The 13699-nt window shown below is 41.9% G+C and overlaps 1 protein-coding gene across 4 annotated transcripts in view; it reads right to left on the minus strand.

Moving 5' to 3' along the window:
- Window positions 1-10992, minus strand: part of BFSP1 (beaded filament structural protein 1) — a 77831-nt gene extending 66839 nt beyond the window's left edge. For 3 of the 4 annotated variants that reach the window (XR_014581708.1, XR_014581709.1, XM_083829158.1), the window contains exon 1: window positions 10710-10992. The gene's annotated coding sequence lies outside the window, so the exon portion shown is untranslated. Of the gene's footprint in view, window positions 1-1564; window positions 1667-10709 lie in introns of those variants that run through there. The other variant, XM_083829157.1, reaches the window with a different exon arrangement.
- Between the last annotated feature and the right edge of the window lie 2707 nt (window positions 10993-13699).

The raw sequence follows: 13699 nt of genomic DNA on the forward strand, positions 1-13699 counted from the left end.
TGAGCTAAATTGTGGATTTTTCTGGTGTGATAAAAATCAAAATGAGTATCACCCACTCCTAAATGGTAACACCTTCCTAGCAGCTGTCTGACAGAGAACCCCTCTGACATCCCACGTGAAACTGGAAAACATTACAGTCATCTTTCAAGTGCTAGCACTTAAAAGCTAATTAGAGCCCCTGAGCAGACAAACACTTTGTCTAGATTTTAAATCAGTGGAAGCAGAAGTGAAAAAGTGATGGCAGCAAGCTGCAGTTTTCACTTTTGGAGGAGGGAGGCGTTTACGGAGTCAACCCTCCAACTCCCTTTCCTGCAGCAGTAAGCACAGCATCATGGCAGGATGTGCCTCAGCGGCACTGTGAGAAATGTTGGTAGATGGAAACCAAAAGGTGCCAAACCACCTCCCAGGGAGCACTCAGCTCTTCAGCAGGCCATGTTTCCACGCAGGAAATATCTCCATGTTCCCCACAGGCTCCTTCCACATTTGCTGTGTTATTTGCCCATCTCTGCTTAAGCCATCAATCTGATAGGGTAGCTGCTGTCTCTCAAGGTGTTAGCACAGAACTTGGCTTTTCATCTCAGTCGAGGCTTTTAGCTGCTTCTGTAGGACAAATGGTAACAGATAACCATAATACAGATCCCTCACGGCCTCAGCAACAATCACCTGTCTAGAAGATTAGGGTTTCAGATGTCTCAACTGAAATTCATTTCTTTCCTTGTTTCTTTATGACTTGCAAGTACCTGTGCCCAAAGAGAAGTAATCAAGAATGGTTCATTTTCTTTTGAAGCAATAGCTGGCTAAAATCCATTTAATCCAAGCTTTTGTGGTTAGCTCTAGTTTGCAGAACCCTGCATAGGGGCACGGCTTTTGGTTTGTTAAAGTAACAGATAATTAATCAAAGTAACAGGCAAACCTGGGGAATTAGGGAAATTTATATGTAATTCCTCTACAATACTTCTATTGTGCTGAAAGACAAGTAGAGAACACCTTTCACTTGTTCCCTCTGAGCCACTGACTCCGTCATTACATCGAGCAATTTAAAAGGTAACTGAAACAATTATTATGGGTACACATAGGAGTGTTCTTGAAAAGCACCCTTCAAGTCTCTTTAATGATTTCTACCCAATAAGCCACTTGCAAAATGTACTTTAAAACCTTTCTGTGAATTCAGGAGTCACAAACAGGTCAGGACTATCAGCCCCGAGGCGTGAGATGCACAGAACAGATACTGGAAAAGCAGAACTTTGAGAAAACCTCATGCTACCTATTTCCCAGCAGCCCCTCCTCTCCCATCCCCTTCAGAAAATGCTAATCTCAGGGCTCACTCAGCCTTTCACTTCTCAAACTGTGAGCAAAGGAGATGCCCCAGAGTTTGGGAAAACATCAAGCAGAACCCGAAGAGGCAATGCTGAGAGCAGATGGGAGGTCCTGTGCCCCGTTAGCATCCCCCAAAATAGAGGGACCCTCAGGGATACCCCTCGGCCCACGAAGTCCTCCCTTGGGAGCCTCCTGGCTGTGGAGGACTTGAGATGCACAATATTAGTAGTGGAGAAAAGTTACCTACGAGGAAGACTGTATCTGGGTGATGCATCTTGATGTCAGGAAGACAAGCTGATGAGAAAACCGTGAATAAAAACAGAGTGACTAGTGTGGGTAGAAATGTGGTACTCCTGCCCTGCTGCACCACTCACGGCTCTCCCAACAAGCATCTCGGCAGAATCATGGGCTTTTGCTACAGCCCTCTACAGGCTGGCAGTCTGCTCAGCACCGAGGGAAATTCGGCAATAGTAATCCAACACAGAACAAAGCAGATAAAAAGCAGATAACAGAGGTCAAAGTGAAGGCCTGCGTAGGTCAATACCCTCTAATTGTGAACACAGAGGTGGGCTGCTCCGTCCTCTTTATTGTTGTTATTTGTTGTCCCCTGATATCAGTTGTTTTTTACCTTGTTATTTTACTTTCTCTTTTTGCACTTTCCTGCCCCAGAAGACTTCATTTGTTCCTGAAGTTCGTGCGTGGCCATACGAGGAGGATCCAGCAAGGACCACAGACCAGAGGGAAGAGCACAGGAAGGGAGCAAAGGGAGTTTTCCACAGGGGATTATGTCTGAACCGTACCTTGCCTGTGTTTGCAGCATCTGGGTTTACTCTCTCTCTTGAGCTGCGGAGAAGTTTTCCTGCTGTGCATCAAGTCAAGTGTAAATACAGACTGCTAGCCACAACCTGAATCTATAATGAATGACTTCTGAAACTGTTCAGAGACACCTCATGAATATTTTAGCTAGAAATAGGTAATAACTCAGCCTACGAATACAGTATACCTGGAGATGCGAACAGGCACAGTGTGGTAAATCAACCCAACACTTGTCTTGGTATTCCAGATAATTCCTAAGCTTTCTTTGTAACTTCTGAACATGTGAAATGAGGCCAACGTCAGAAATACTAGTTAAGAGAAGTGGAAAAGAGATAAGTGGAAAACCTGTCCTCATATCTTCACTAACAAGAAATTTATAAAAAAGCTTGGAAGAAACTGCTAGCATTTCTTTAAGAATGTCATGGAGGAAAACAAAATACCAGGGACTGAGGCGATTCTGAAATTCTTCTTGGGAATTACAGCTGTGCTGTGTGTCTGGAAAGGAGAGCGCTTCAGGGCACAAAGCTGTTGCTGTCCTGCACTCTCAGGCACCCACTCACATGCTCAGCATGACACAGCTCAAAGTAATCTGCAGAAAGAGAGCTACAATGATTAAAGCCTCATTTCAGTTCTTCATAAACATATCTATGGTCACAGAAAAATAAAGTGTCTCTCACTGCTTTTCCCTCTGCTCCTACTCATTTCAGTGGGACTAGGGGATGATCAGGACTTCTGAAAGTAAGGTCTTGCTTGGGCTCTTCCATTTGCAAATTTCTCTTAGTGTCCATAAGCAGAAAAGCTTTACCTTAATCTACACAACAAAACAAAACAAACAAAACAATTCCTCTTGTTTTTGTCTAGATCTCATCAATACCAAGCTTTGATTGATCGATATAAAGCAAAACCAGATAAGAAATTACAAACTGAATATGAACATTGTTTTTAAAAATTATAACAACAGGTGTAAAATTTATTTCCTATATGGCATCCCTGGTAGAAGTTTTTACTAGTCTTTTGTTATTTCAGTTATTGACAATTCCAGGTAACGAAATTTCAAGGAGTTTTCAGCACCTCACTATAAATGGTAGTGTCTGAAAAGCAAAGTAGAACGTGCATCCTATATTGCATTCAAGAAATACTGTGTATGCTACTTCAGACATGCCAGCAAAAAGACTATACTACTACTAGTAGCTTATGACCCCCAGAAAGCCAGGAGCATGGGCAGGGGAAAGCAACCACCTCCGGAGGGGGATGGTGCTCTGTGAAGCCCTGAGCTCTGTCTGTGAAAACATGATGTGAGTGACTTGCCTGACACGGGGATAACTGCATCTCCACCACGACACAGGGCTGCTCTGAGCAAGGAGGGAAGCAGCCCAGGAAAGTTTCCTTTCCTGTAACGCTATCAGCCTGCAGGGATGTGCAAAAAGACACAAGTCTAGCAAGACAAAGGCTGTTAGTGCCCTTCACCAGGACACATGGAAGGTCCACACAGCAGCTGTGACTCTGAGTCCCTGCTTTGCTCCAGAGCAGTGAAAGACCACGAGGCGACGGCAGTCCTCAGCAAAAAGCAGCAATCCAGAAGCAACCAGGCATCAGGTATGTTTGTGCTCAGATGACACCCACTTGTCACCTGACTTCCAGAAGTCAGATGCCTGCCTCCTTCACAGCATCTTTGAAAATCTCCCCAAAGCCACTTCTCAGAAGTCTGCAGTTACTCAGCGCAAGTGCCCCTGTTCGCAACATTAAGATGGTGAAGTGCATTATTTATGGATTCAAATGGCACAATCTTCCTCCAAAGTTATCATCCCAAAGGGTATAATTGGGATAAAACCCTTGATTGTGTGCTACGGCCTAAGTAACACTTGGGCAGTAAATAACTCTTGGCTTTCAGCCACTTGATCAATAGTCAGAGCTGACTGAAGACTTACCATCAAGGCATTCAAGAATAATTAAACGTTTCAAAGAACTGAAAAATTTCATGGAAATATTAGTTTTCCTTAAAATATAGCTTTTTTTTTTTTAAGGTAAAAAGAAATAAATAATGGGAATAAAGACAAGTTCTTTTAACTTTTTCAACAATGTACAAACCTGTTACACAAATCCTTTCCACCTTTTGTCCTCATTAACCTCTTCCCTTCATTAATCCCCTTGTTTAAGTAGATGACTGTCTAACTGAAACAAAGAATTACTACCTGGGAATAGCTCTAGTGCTTATGCTGCTGCCATCTTGAGAAGGTTTCAGAGGCAGGCATTCAGGTAAGGTATTCAGATTCCAGAAAATATACTTTATAACGTGAAACAGAGGAAATTGGATAAATTTACAGTATCCAGTAGAGACTTACAGCTTTGATAAACTTAGTGAATATCTCCACAGTGCCATCATTGAAGTAAGCATACTCGAGTTACCCCCGCACCATTGTAGCTGTGTAGCCACAGTAACACATCACTTGGCTTGTCAATTATCTTCGAGTTAATTAACTCAGAGTTTACACAGCTTTTAGAGCAAATTCTGCAGATAGTGGCTTTGATAAGTTGAATGGGCTTTGAGAACTTTCTTCTTGTGAACTTTTAAATCATATGCTATGCTGGAAAGACATTTTCCTCTTTTCTTTCATGTCTAAGTGGGAGAGATTCTCCTTTTGATAAATGTACAATAAGCATCCTTCTACCCCGCACTATGAAACATAAAATTTCAAAAGCCATTCCTAAAATAGGCCTTGTAGAAGCAGACCCAAGGGCAGGAACTGCAGGACTGAAATATCACATCTGTGAAACAATAGATCAATGGTCACACACACATCTAACTCCCAGTACTAAAGACTTCAGGGGCTGAAGAAAATGGCTCAGGTGCCTGTGACTACGTCTGGATATGCTTCTTTGGACTTACCAGTTCTGACACCATTTGAATAGAAGGCATCACTGCCTCTGAGTTTGTTGTTGCTTTAATTGCAGACTTGTACCTCTTAGTAAACCTTGCAATCTTTCTCATTAGTGGAGGTGTTAATATATTTTCCCTTAAGTATCTGGCATTTGTATTGGCAGGGCTGAGCCCCCAGCTGAAAGCAGATGCCTCTCCTACGAAGTTTTCAATACCCCAAGACATTTAACATCTTCTGTTTTATTGCTGCTGAGCAGCGCTTGATTTGCATCTGTTGCGGTGTAGGTGGGTGCATTGTTTCCCTGTTCGTAAAATGGAATTACAGCACTTCTTTACATCACAGTTATGTTACTTGGGTAGATGGTCTCAACACTGTGAGCAGCCTACAATTCAACAACATTGTAGGACAGATTCCCTAGATAAAATTGTGATTTAAGTATAGAAAGATTCAGCGATGAAAAGACCCTCCAAATCATTGTTCCACATGGATCACTGGTGAGCCAGATGCTCCCCTTCTCTTCTCTAACATCTGGCTAAAATTCATTTCTCTTAGGAATCCTTCTAACATGGCTCCCACTACCAAAAAATTGCACTCCCATACCTGAACTATTCAGCTCATATCTCCAGTCATTGCAGTTTATGCAGTGCTACATAAATGTTCAGAACTATGAAAGAAATATGTATGGAAGTTATGACTCAAAGGAATACTTACATATATGCTCTGCACGCTGTATGGTAATGCAACCAGAGGAAAAAAATTGATCTTGTAACATTTATCACTGAGATTTAGTAAGATTTACAATTAAGCTAGATTTAGCATCCCACTTGGGTCGTGAAAAAAATGGGTAAAGATGAGGCTGCACAAATTTTAAGAGTGCCAAAAGGATACTGAGAAGTCTTGTGGTGCATGGAAGATAGCAGAGAGATAAACCTATTGGCCATAACATTTGCTGTCTTGACATAAGGTTATGAGTATTATCAATATGTTGTCAATTATACAGAGAATAATGGCCAAGAAATGCCAGCAGTAATGAAGACTGCAAAGAGCAACTGGCGAAAGTGAACCAGCGAATTATACAACAAAGAATCAAAATATGCAGATGGATGTTAATTTCCTGAACTTAAAAACCTACACATACAAAAGAAAATAATTCACCAGGAATTAAAGCACTATCAGGAATCAAGTGGAACAAGCAATTTTATAAAAGCAACAGCAGTAACAGACATCTGTCCGGGTTAGGAAGCTGACTGCAGTATTATGTATCAAATGACCACTATATTTCAGCTCAATTTTTAGATAGGATTAGGAGGCTAATAGAAGAAAAGAAATCACAGTAAATACAAGAGTGTGTGGCCAAGACGTTCCACAGGTTTTTTTGATCTAGGAAGAAAGCAGAGAGGGAGAAAAACTGTTGCCACTGAAGTGTTACCTTTGGCCTTATTGATCTGCCAAGAAAAAAGTCTACAATCAAATACCAAAATAATTAATTGTGAATGTTGATGGTAAAGATCCTGGAAAACACCATAAATCTTCCTAGCTGATTAATGTGATCTTTTAAAATACCATGATAAATGTTAATTACATGCAAATGACAACAGTAAAATTGTTAGAGCAGGACTGGAAGCTCGGTGATTAGCACCATTGCTCCTGGTTCCCTTGACCTCATGTAGTAAGCCTGAAAGCACATGTAATAAATAATGTCGTGATCAATACACATTGAATCCTCCTTTTTTTTTTTTTGAGCTGGGGAAAGATGGTGAAAGCAGTACACTTCTTCGTACTGCATGAGATTTCGAAAAGACAGTCAAAACTCAGCCCATCAAGCAGAGGGCCATGCCGGAAGGCGTTACAAGAGAAATGGAGCAGCTCATTTTCTTGCCTTTCCTTCACAAAGATGGTACCTCATCCTATGAGCTTTGTCTGCAGCATAACTTCACCTACTCCTTCAAGTTCTCAGCTTACAACAAAATAAGGAATACCTCTAATGTCTTTTATTCAAAATAAATAAATAAATAAATAGATTGAATTCCTGTGCTTGCATCTCCTGACTTCCAGTGAGATTTCCCATCAGGAGAAACAGAGAAGCTTCACCTAAGAATAACTGTGAAACTCTTTGAACGTGAGAGGTATTTGCCCTTTCCTTCCCTCCTGGGGGTAACTACAGGGTGACTGAGAGCTCAGTATCTGATGCATTTATTTAGTATTTACTTGCATCAGAGGCCAGGCATTCTATGGCATCTCTTTAGGAGGGATTTCAGAGGAAAATTCAGGTTTCCAGAAGACCAAAACTCACCAAGGATGCATCTCAAAGTACTGCAGACCAACACTAAACAATAGGCTGTCTCTGGAAAAAGAAAATTCTAACTTTCTTGCAGGCTGATAAGGTTTTAAGTTTTTAAATTAATTTCTAGACTGCTAAATAAATGTTTAGGTTCTTTGTTGGTGATCTGGAGCTTGCAAAGCTGATTGCAAAGGTGAGCTGTGCCACCCATGGGCAACATGCCCTGCTCCTCAAGCTGCCTGTGCTGCCGAGGAGCCTTACAGAGGCACTCCCTGGAGACCTGAGGCAGGGAAGATGCTTCGTCTCACTACCATGAGTTGCAACCACCCAGCAACCCAATGAAGTTGCAGAGCAGACTACATGCAGCAAGGCGAGAAAGAAAGTTACCAAAAAAAATAATAATAATCTCAACCTGATTCAGGTATTTGAGGAAAACTAATGTTTTGGGTACTTCCAAGGCACAGAAAGCATAAATTGTACAATTGCTATTAATAGCTTATCTGACATCATTGTATGTTATTCTTCATGTTCCTGCTGTGTTTTTCTCCATTAGATGGTAACCACAGAAACCAGAAATCAAACAAAAAATGAGCTCTCAACAGTAGAAGCATGGCATTATGGCATAGAATGGTACTCTGCACGTTTGTTATCTGAACCTGCCAGGCAGAGAAAGAGAAACAGATGGAGGGAAAAAAAAGGGTAGCTTCGAGATGTGTATTAAATCTCAGGATGTCAAAGCACAAAACCAAACAGTGTGTGCAACAAACTTCTAAAGAGAGAAAAGCAAAGAACTACTCAATGAAATGGCTTCAGAAGATGAGGCTACATTTCTTCCTCCATAAATACAGCTCCACAATTTAGTCTCTCTTAGATGTTGAATATAAGCCGTCAGCAAGGAGACGTCTCTAGAGAATACTTAGATCTATGTGGTCAGTGCTCTGTAAGCCGCCTGCACACATCAGGATTCACTGCTTGTGGCAGTGTCTAGTACATGCACTCACATGGGAGCAAGATTCATCCCCTAGTTACACAAAATCAGCCTCCTGGTCATACAGACAGCTAAAATATAAGGAAAAAAATGTAGATTTCCCCATTCTTCAGTAAGATTCCACTTGCACAAATATAAACTTTCATATCTGTTTGCACACGCAGCCTGCAATTTTAAGGGCAAAACAACCCAGACATGGATAACTTTCTAGAGACTAGAAATGCAACCAGTAACAGTGCTGCTTTATGTAAATGTTGATCCTTTTGTACTGTTCTGCCTTGGAATAGGACAGTCACCATATGGGCTATATCTATCTTTGTCTTCCAAAGGAGTGAATTTCAACTGAAGAAGGAGAGAACAGAGAAGCACTTCTAACTCATCGTTACACAGCTCTGCTGCAAAACACTCTTGCAGCAGAAAGGCAAGCAGAGTCTCACAAAACTCCTTTATTCAATGACACCTCCATTTCCTCATACATGTGGCAGGGGAGGTGATTTCTGTTTGTACTCATTAGGTGTAAAAAACCAAATCCCTTAAAGTCTAGATTACCATTAAAGAGCCAACCTTGGTCAGGAGCCATCACACAGTTACTGCATTTAATGTAGTTCATTTTGAATACAGGTAGATTGACTAAAATTGACTAAACATCCACTTTCAATCTTCCTCACTTTGCCTCTCAGTCTTAGCCCTGCAGCACTCGTCTTTGCCTCATTTCAGGGATGAGGAAGAAGTCGGGCAAGCTTCTTTGTCCCTCTCCAGACACAGTAATTACCAGATCTGAAGAGTCAAGAGGTGAACTCCTCCCAAAAGCCACGAGATTAACTGAAAAATAAAAAGTAATCTAACAAACCGTTCTAAAAAAATAATGACATTTTCCCCTACAGCCATAAGGACTGGAAGCTTAAATTTTCTTCTGCCCTGTTTAAATAAAAAATGAATCTGTCACAGATTTTTAAAAGAGTGCACTGACAAATAAACTAAAGACTTTTGCTGAAGCCATTTGGGTTGGCAATGCAGTTTGTTGCTTCTCGTGTTTTCTTTTCCTATTTCATAACCGGCCAAAACGCCTGAAGTATAAAACATTCCAGTTAATTTTCTGAAGCACATAGCGTTGGCAGAACTTCAGTGGGAGCAGTTTAGACAGCCAATGAATGTTTTTGAAATCTCCCATTTTTCCGATGTAAAATGAAGCTTCACATTAATGGAGAAGGCTGCCACTTGATAGGACTAAGTCCTACATCTGGAAGAGAGATAGCAAAAGCAATAACTGTACCATGGCTCTTATCCAGTGCTGGCTTTGTAATAGCAATAATAGTTATCTAGTCAGTGAATGCAAAGATTAATTCATATTTTGCAACACCTTAGAAATTTTGAACGGCATCTAGGTAAAGCTAAGTGCTCTGCTCTCGTCAGTTCATTTAGTGCTGCTCCGTACCTCTTCACCCCATGCTCACCAAGGGCAACAGGGGCCCTTCCAGCACAGGGTGCGTGCTCCTACGTGGGTGGAGATCATGGCCAAGGAGACCCCCAGCAGTGCACTGGGCTACAACAGCCTGTTAAATCAAATGGCATCAGATCCCATGTTTTAGGGTGCAGGGTGTACCCTAGTTTTTCCCACCCACGGAAAACTGCACCTGAAACACGCATGGGAAAACAAGGGGTATACGTACAGGGATAAAGTTGCAGTACTTTTTCTGGTCTCTACCTTCTTACTAGATAGTTTTTATTGACAGGTGTTCATCGCTTTTTAACAAAATTAATCCTGGCGAAATTCAGTTTTGAGGGATTTCTTATTTGTTTTTTTTTTTTTTTATGTTATGAAGAGAAACTATTCCTACAGCTTCACATTTCTGATAAATTCTACTTTCTGCTTTTAAATCACATTTTGTTTAAAAGGAAGGTAAATGTTAGAAATAAGAAACAGCAGAATTAAAGTAAAATGTTTAAGCCTAGTCAGATTTTTTTTATTTTCATTTTATGAAAATGCTCAGCAATAAATTCTCACTTCCATTAAAAACATAATAAAATAAGGCAAATACTTCTGCCTACTCTCTTAAAAATATGCAAAAGTACATTATTGAATATGAAACTAAAAAATATGTGGTCTGTGATGTTTAACAGGTCTCCAAAGAAACCAGGATCTGTCTTTTGATTTGTGTAGAAAAAAAAAGTTGTGAAAGCATTTAATGAAAGTAATCCATTTGAAATGGAAGAGGAGAAAGGACTTATTTAATAGAACGGTTAGAAAACAGATATCTGCTAGGAGTGACAGTTTTGAAACTAAATATTATGTTAGCTAGGGATAATTCCTACTTTTCAAAAAGCTGGTTTTATAAAGATTAGCCCAGCTCCCTCCACAGAGATAGGGTGCTGCAGGCGGCTGCTGTAACACGTCTGCCCAAATTACAATGAATGATGGATTTATTACCTTTCAGTGATCCTCAGAGAAACATGGTTTGCAAGTGTAACACTGGCTTTCTCCACTACAGTGGATGCAAAGGCTAGTTACATTCCTCTTTTCCCCTTCCCCAGCTCAGGATGGGCCACACAAGCACCTTCTGTATGCAGCAGCTGAAGCACAGAGAAATTCCCCTCTGCAAAGGGAAGCCCAGGCTGAGGCCTTGGGTTTATTGCAACGTTACTTGTTGCAAGACTTGCCTAAGATGTCCTTGATCCTGGACGGTTTTGGTTCTTGACACCAGCCTGTATGACTTCCTGGGGAGACAAAGCACGAATTAATAGCGCATACAGGGTGGAACAGTAGGTCTCATTATTTGTGCACTTCGTTCAATGACTCTTCAATGGGATTCAAGACTTGCCACTGCCCAGCAAGACCCCTTATCACTTGCACACTTATTTCTGAACACAGTACTAGCAAGCAGCTCAGCTGGGGGAAAAAAAAAGTATAGTAGTAGAACTGAAATAAACACACACAAACAAGTAAAATTGCTTAGAAGTGAAATAACCTGGCCCTAGCTAACCCCTCTCTGCAGCACCATGGCATTGCAGACCTGGGGCACTCCCAGGCTGGCGTATCCACGCTCACTGAGACGTAACTACCCACACATTGCATGGCCCTGCAAAAATAACCATGCCGTAATGTTAGCATCCCTTCCAGTCTCAAAATGCTTGTGTCTGCTGAAGATCAGAGCCAGCTGTAAGGACTGGAGGCAGCGCTAGGGGCACAGAACGGTTTTGTTTCTGACAGATTCCTCACATACTGCTGACTCGGTGGCTAACAATGGATGTCTGCTGCTTTACCCAGAAGGGAACATACTGCAGGGGCAAGGCGGGGAGATACAATGCTCCCTGATTTTTGTGGCTGCTATTATTTATGTTCTAGACTTTTCATGGAAAACCAAGGCATGATTTATATCAGGCAGAGAGTCCATTGTTCAGCATCTCAGTCCAGTTCTGCCAGGATATTTAGGGCACTCTTCATTGGGAACCTGTTTGGGTAAACCCTCAATGATTAAGGCATTCAGATCTCCTTCTCAAAAACAACAGCAGACCCTGAATCATACCGATTGCCAGTGTGTTCTGGGGGGTTTAAATGGCTTTGTTGTTTTTAAACTATGGCAACTAAGTGCCTGAGGAACCTAGATGCTCTGGAAAGAAATGAAGAAGTATGAAGGATTTACACTAGAGCCCTACACAGATGCCCACGCATCTGTGTAGAGCAAAGGTTTGCTGCCTGCATCTGGCTGCTGGGGCACAGCCTGCTCATTGCCTGCTCCGGTGGGGAAGGAAGCACTGCTGAGTGCAAAGGAGACATTGGTTTTGCAAACCCATTTCTTTTGCTGCCTTACAGCCCATCAAACTCTAAATCTGTATCATAAAGCATGGCACAGCCAGTACCCCTAGCACATCACAGGAATCAAAACAATGTGATTCTGCTCCTTCCTCCTCACCCCATGCAGCCCTGGGGAAATTTATCTGCAAGAACAACTGGCAAAATGCAGCTGAAGTACAAACCTGTGTGACGGGTTAGACACTGTCTGAAAAGGGAAGAGGCAACGAAGGGCTTCGCAGGGATGTTTCTTCACAACTCATTTTCTACACACCAGTCAGGTCCATTTCCTTGTCTCAGAGGGAGCTACAGTTTTAGTGGAAGGAGATTCGTTTTCCTGTTTTATGTGCAAGGTCTTCTCCATTGCACCTGATTTTTCAACACCTGGCCCTCACAATACCATGTCCAAGCTGCTTGCCAGGTACACACCTCGGTACACATCACAGCCCAGTTTTAATTTTGCCCAGATTGGGAACCAGCCCAACACAAAAGCAGAAGGTGTGGCCAGGGCAGGAGCAGGTTTTTCCTTGACCCCATAGGATTAGAAGACAGGAAAGTGTCCTGGGCCATACAGCCTTAATGTAGCTCCAGGTTTTGGAGTCTCTGCGTACAGCTCCTGGAAAGCGTCAGAAGCGCTAGGCCCAGGAGTGGTTTCCTAAAGCTGCTGACTGTAGGGATGCTCCAGAAAGCCCCTCCTTCAGCAGGGCTTTGGCACTTGATTCCAGTGCCCTCATCTCCACAGGACAGACAAATCCCCAAACCCTGCCCAGAGGGATTCACAGGCCTGGCATTATAATGTCGGCGAATTTGGCAAAGCCCTGGCACCTACTATTCTGGCAAAGGGCTTTCAGTTCAGCTAATGGAAAAAGGCGTATTTCAGCAATGCAGAGGCTGAAATTCCAAAGGTAATTTAGGGGCCAGCAGTCACAAGTGCATCACACTTTCTGACCTTTCCATTCTGAGCACCCATTTATTGCATTTCGCACAATCTGTTCTGACTGTTATCACAGTGTTCCTGCCTTCTGGGACATTAGGGCCTGCTCCACCCATGCGAAGGCTAATGAGTAATCAGAGAATTAAAGAACACAAGTAGCTTCTCTAGAGGCCATTTATGATTTCACATACTCACTGAAAGTGCTAAACTGTTCATTGACAGAAGCCAAAAGTACCATCTCCCTGGTGCTATTGTGATGAAGAAGTACTTAAAGCACTGACACCAACAACAGATAAATGTATCTCTTTAAAACATAATTTTAGAAATCAAGGTCAGCTCGTGCTGAATAGAGGATACTATAGCTACTCAGTAGATAAATATTTACGTTATTCTTTCCCTGAACCTCCACAACTAGGTATGAAGCAGGACTAGCATACCTCCTGCTGGGGCTGGGTAAGTGAAAAATATCAACTCAAAATACTCTCAATATTTTGGCAGGTGTCATAATAGAAAACTAGAAGTGTAATGTGCTTTTGCAGTAAGTAAATACTCCTCAACGTGCTTATAAGTCAAAAAAAGAAGACTTTAAATGCATTCAGAAAAACTAAAGCTAGTGGTTTTCTAATAGGGAATGAAATGCAAATCCACAGAATACACTACATTATTTTTGCATGCTCAGATGACTTGCTTCCCC

This window comes from Anser anser (assembly GCF_964211835.1).
Source record: "Anser anser genome assembly, chromosome: 3".
NCBI classification, from domain to species: Eukaryota; Metazoa; Chordata; class Aves; order Anseriformes; family Anatidae; genus Anser; species Anser anser.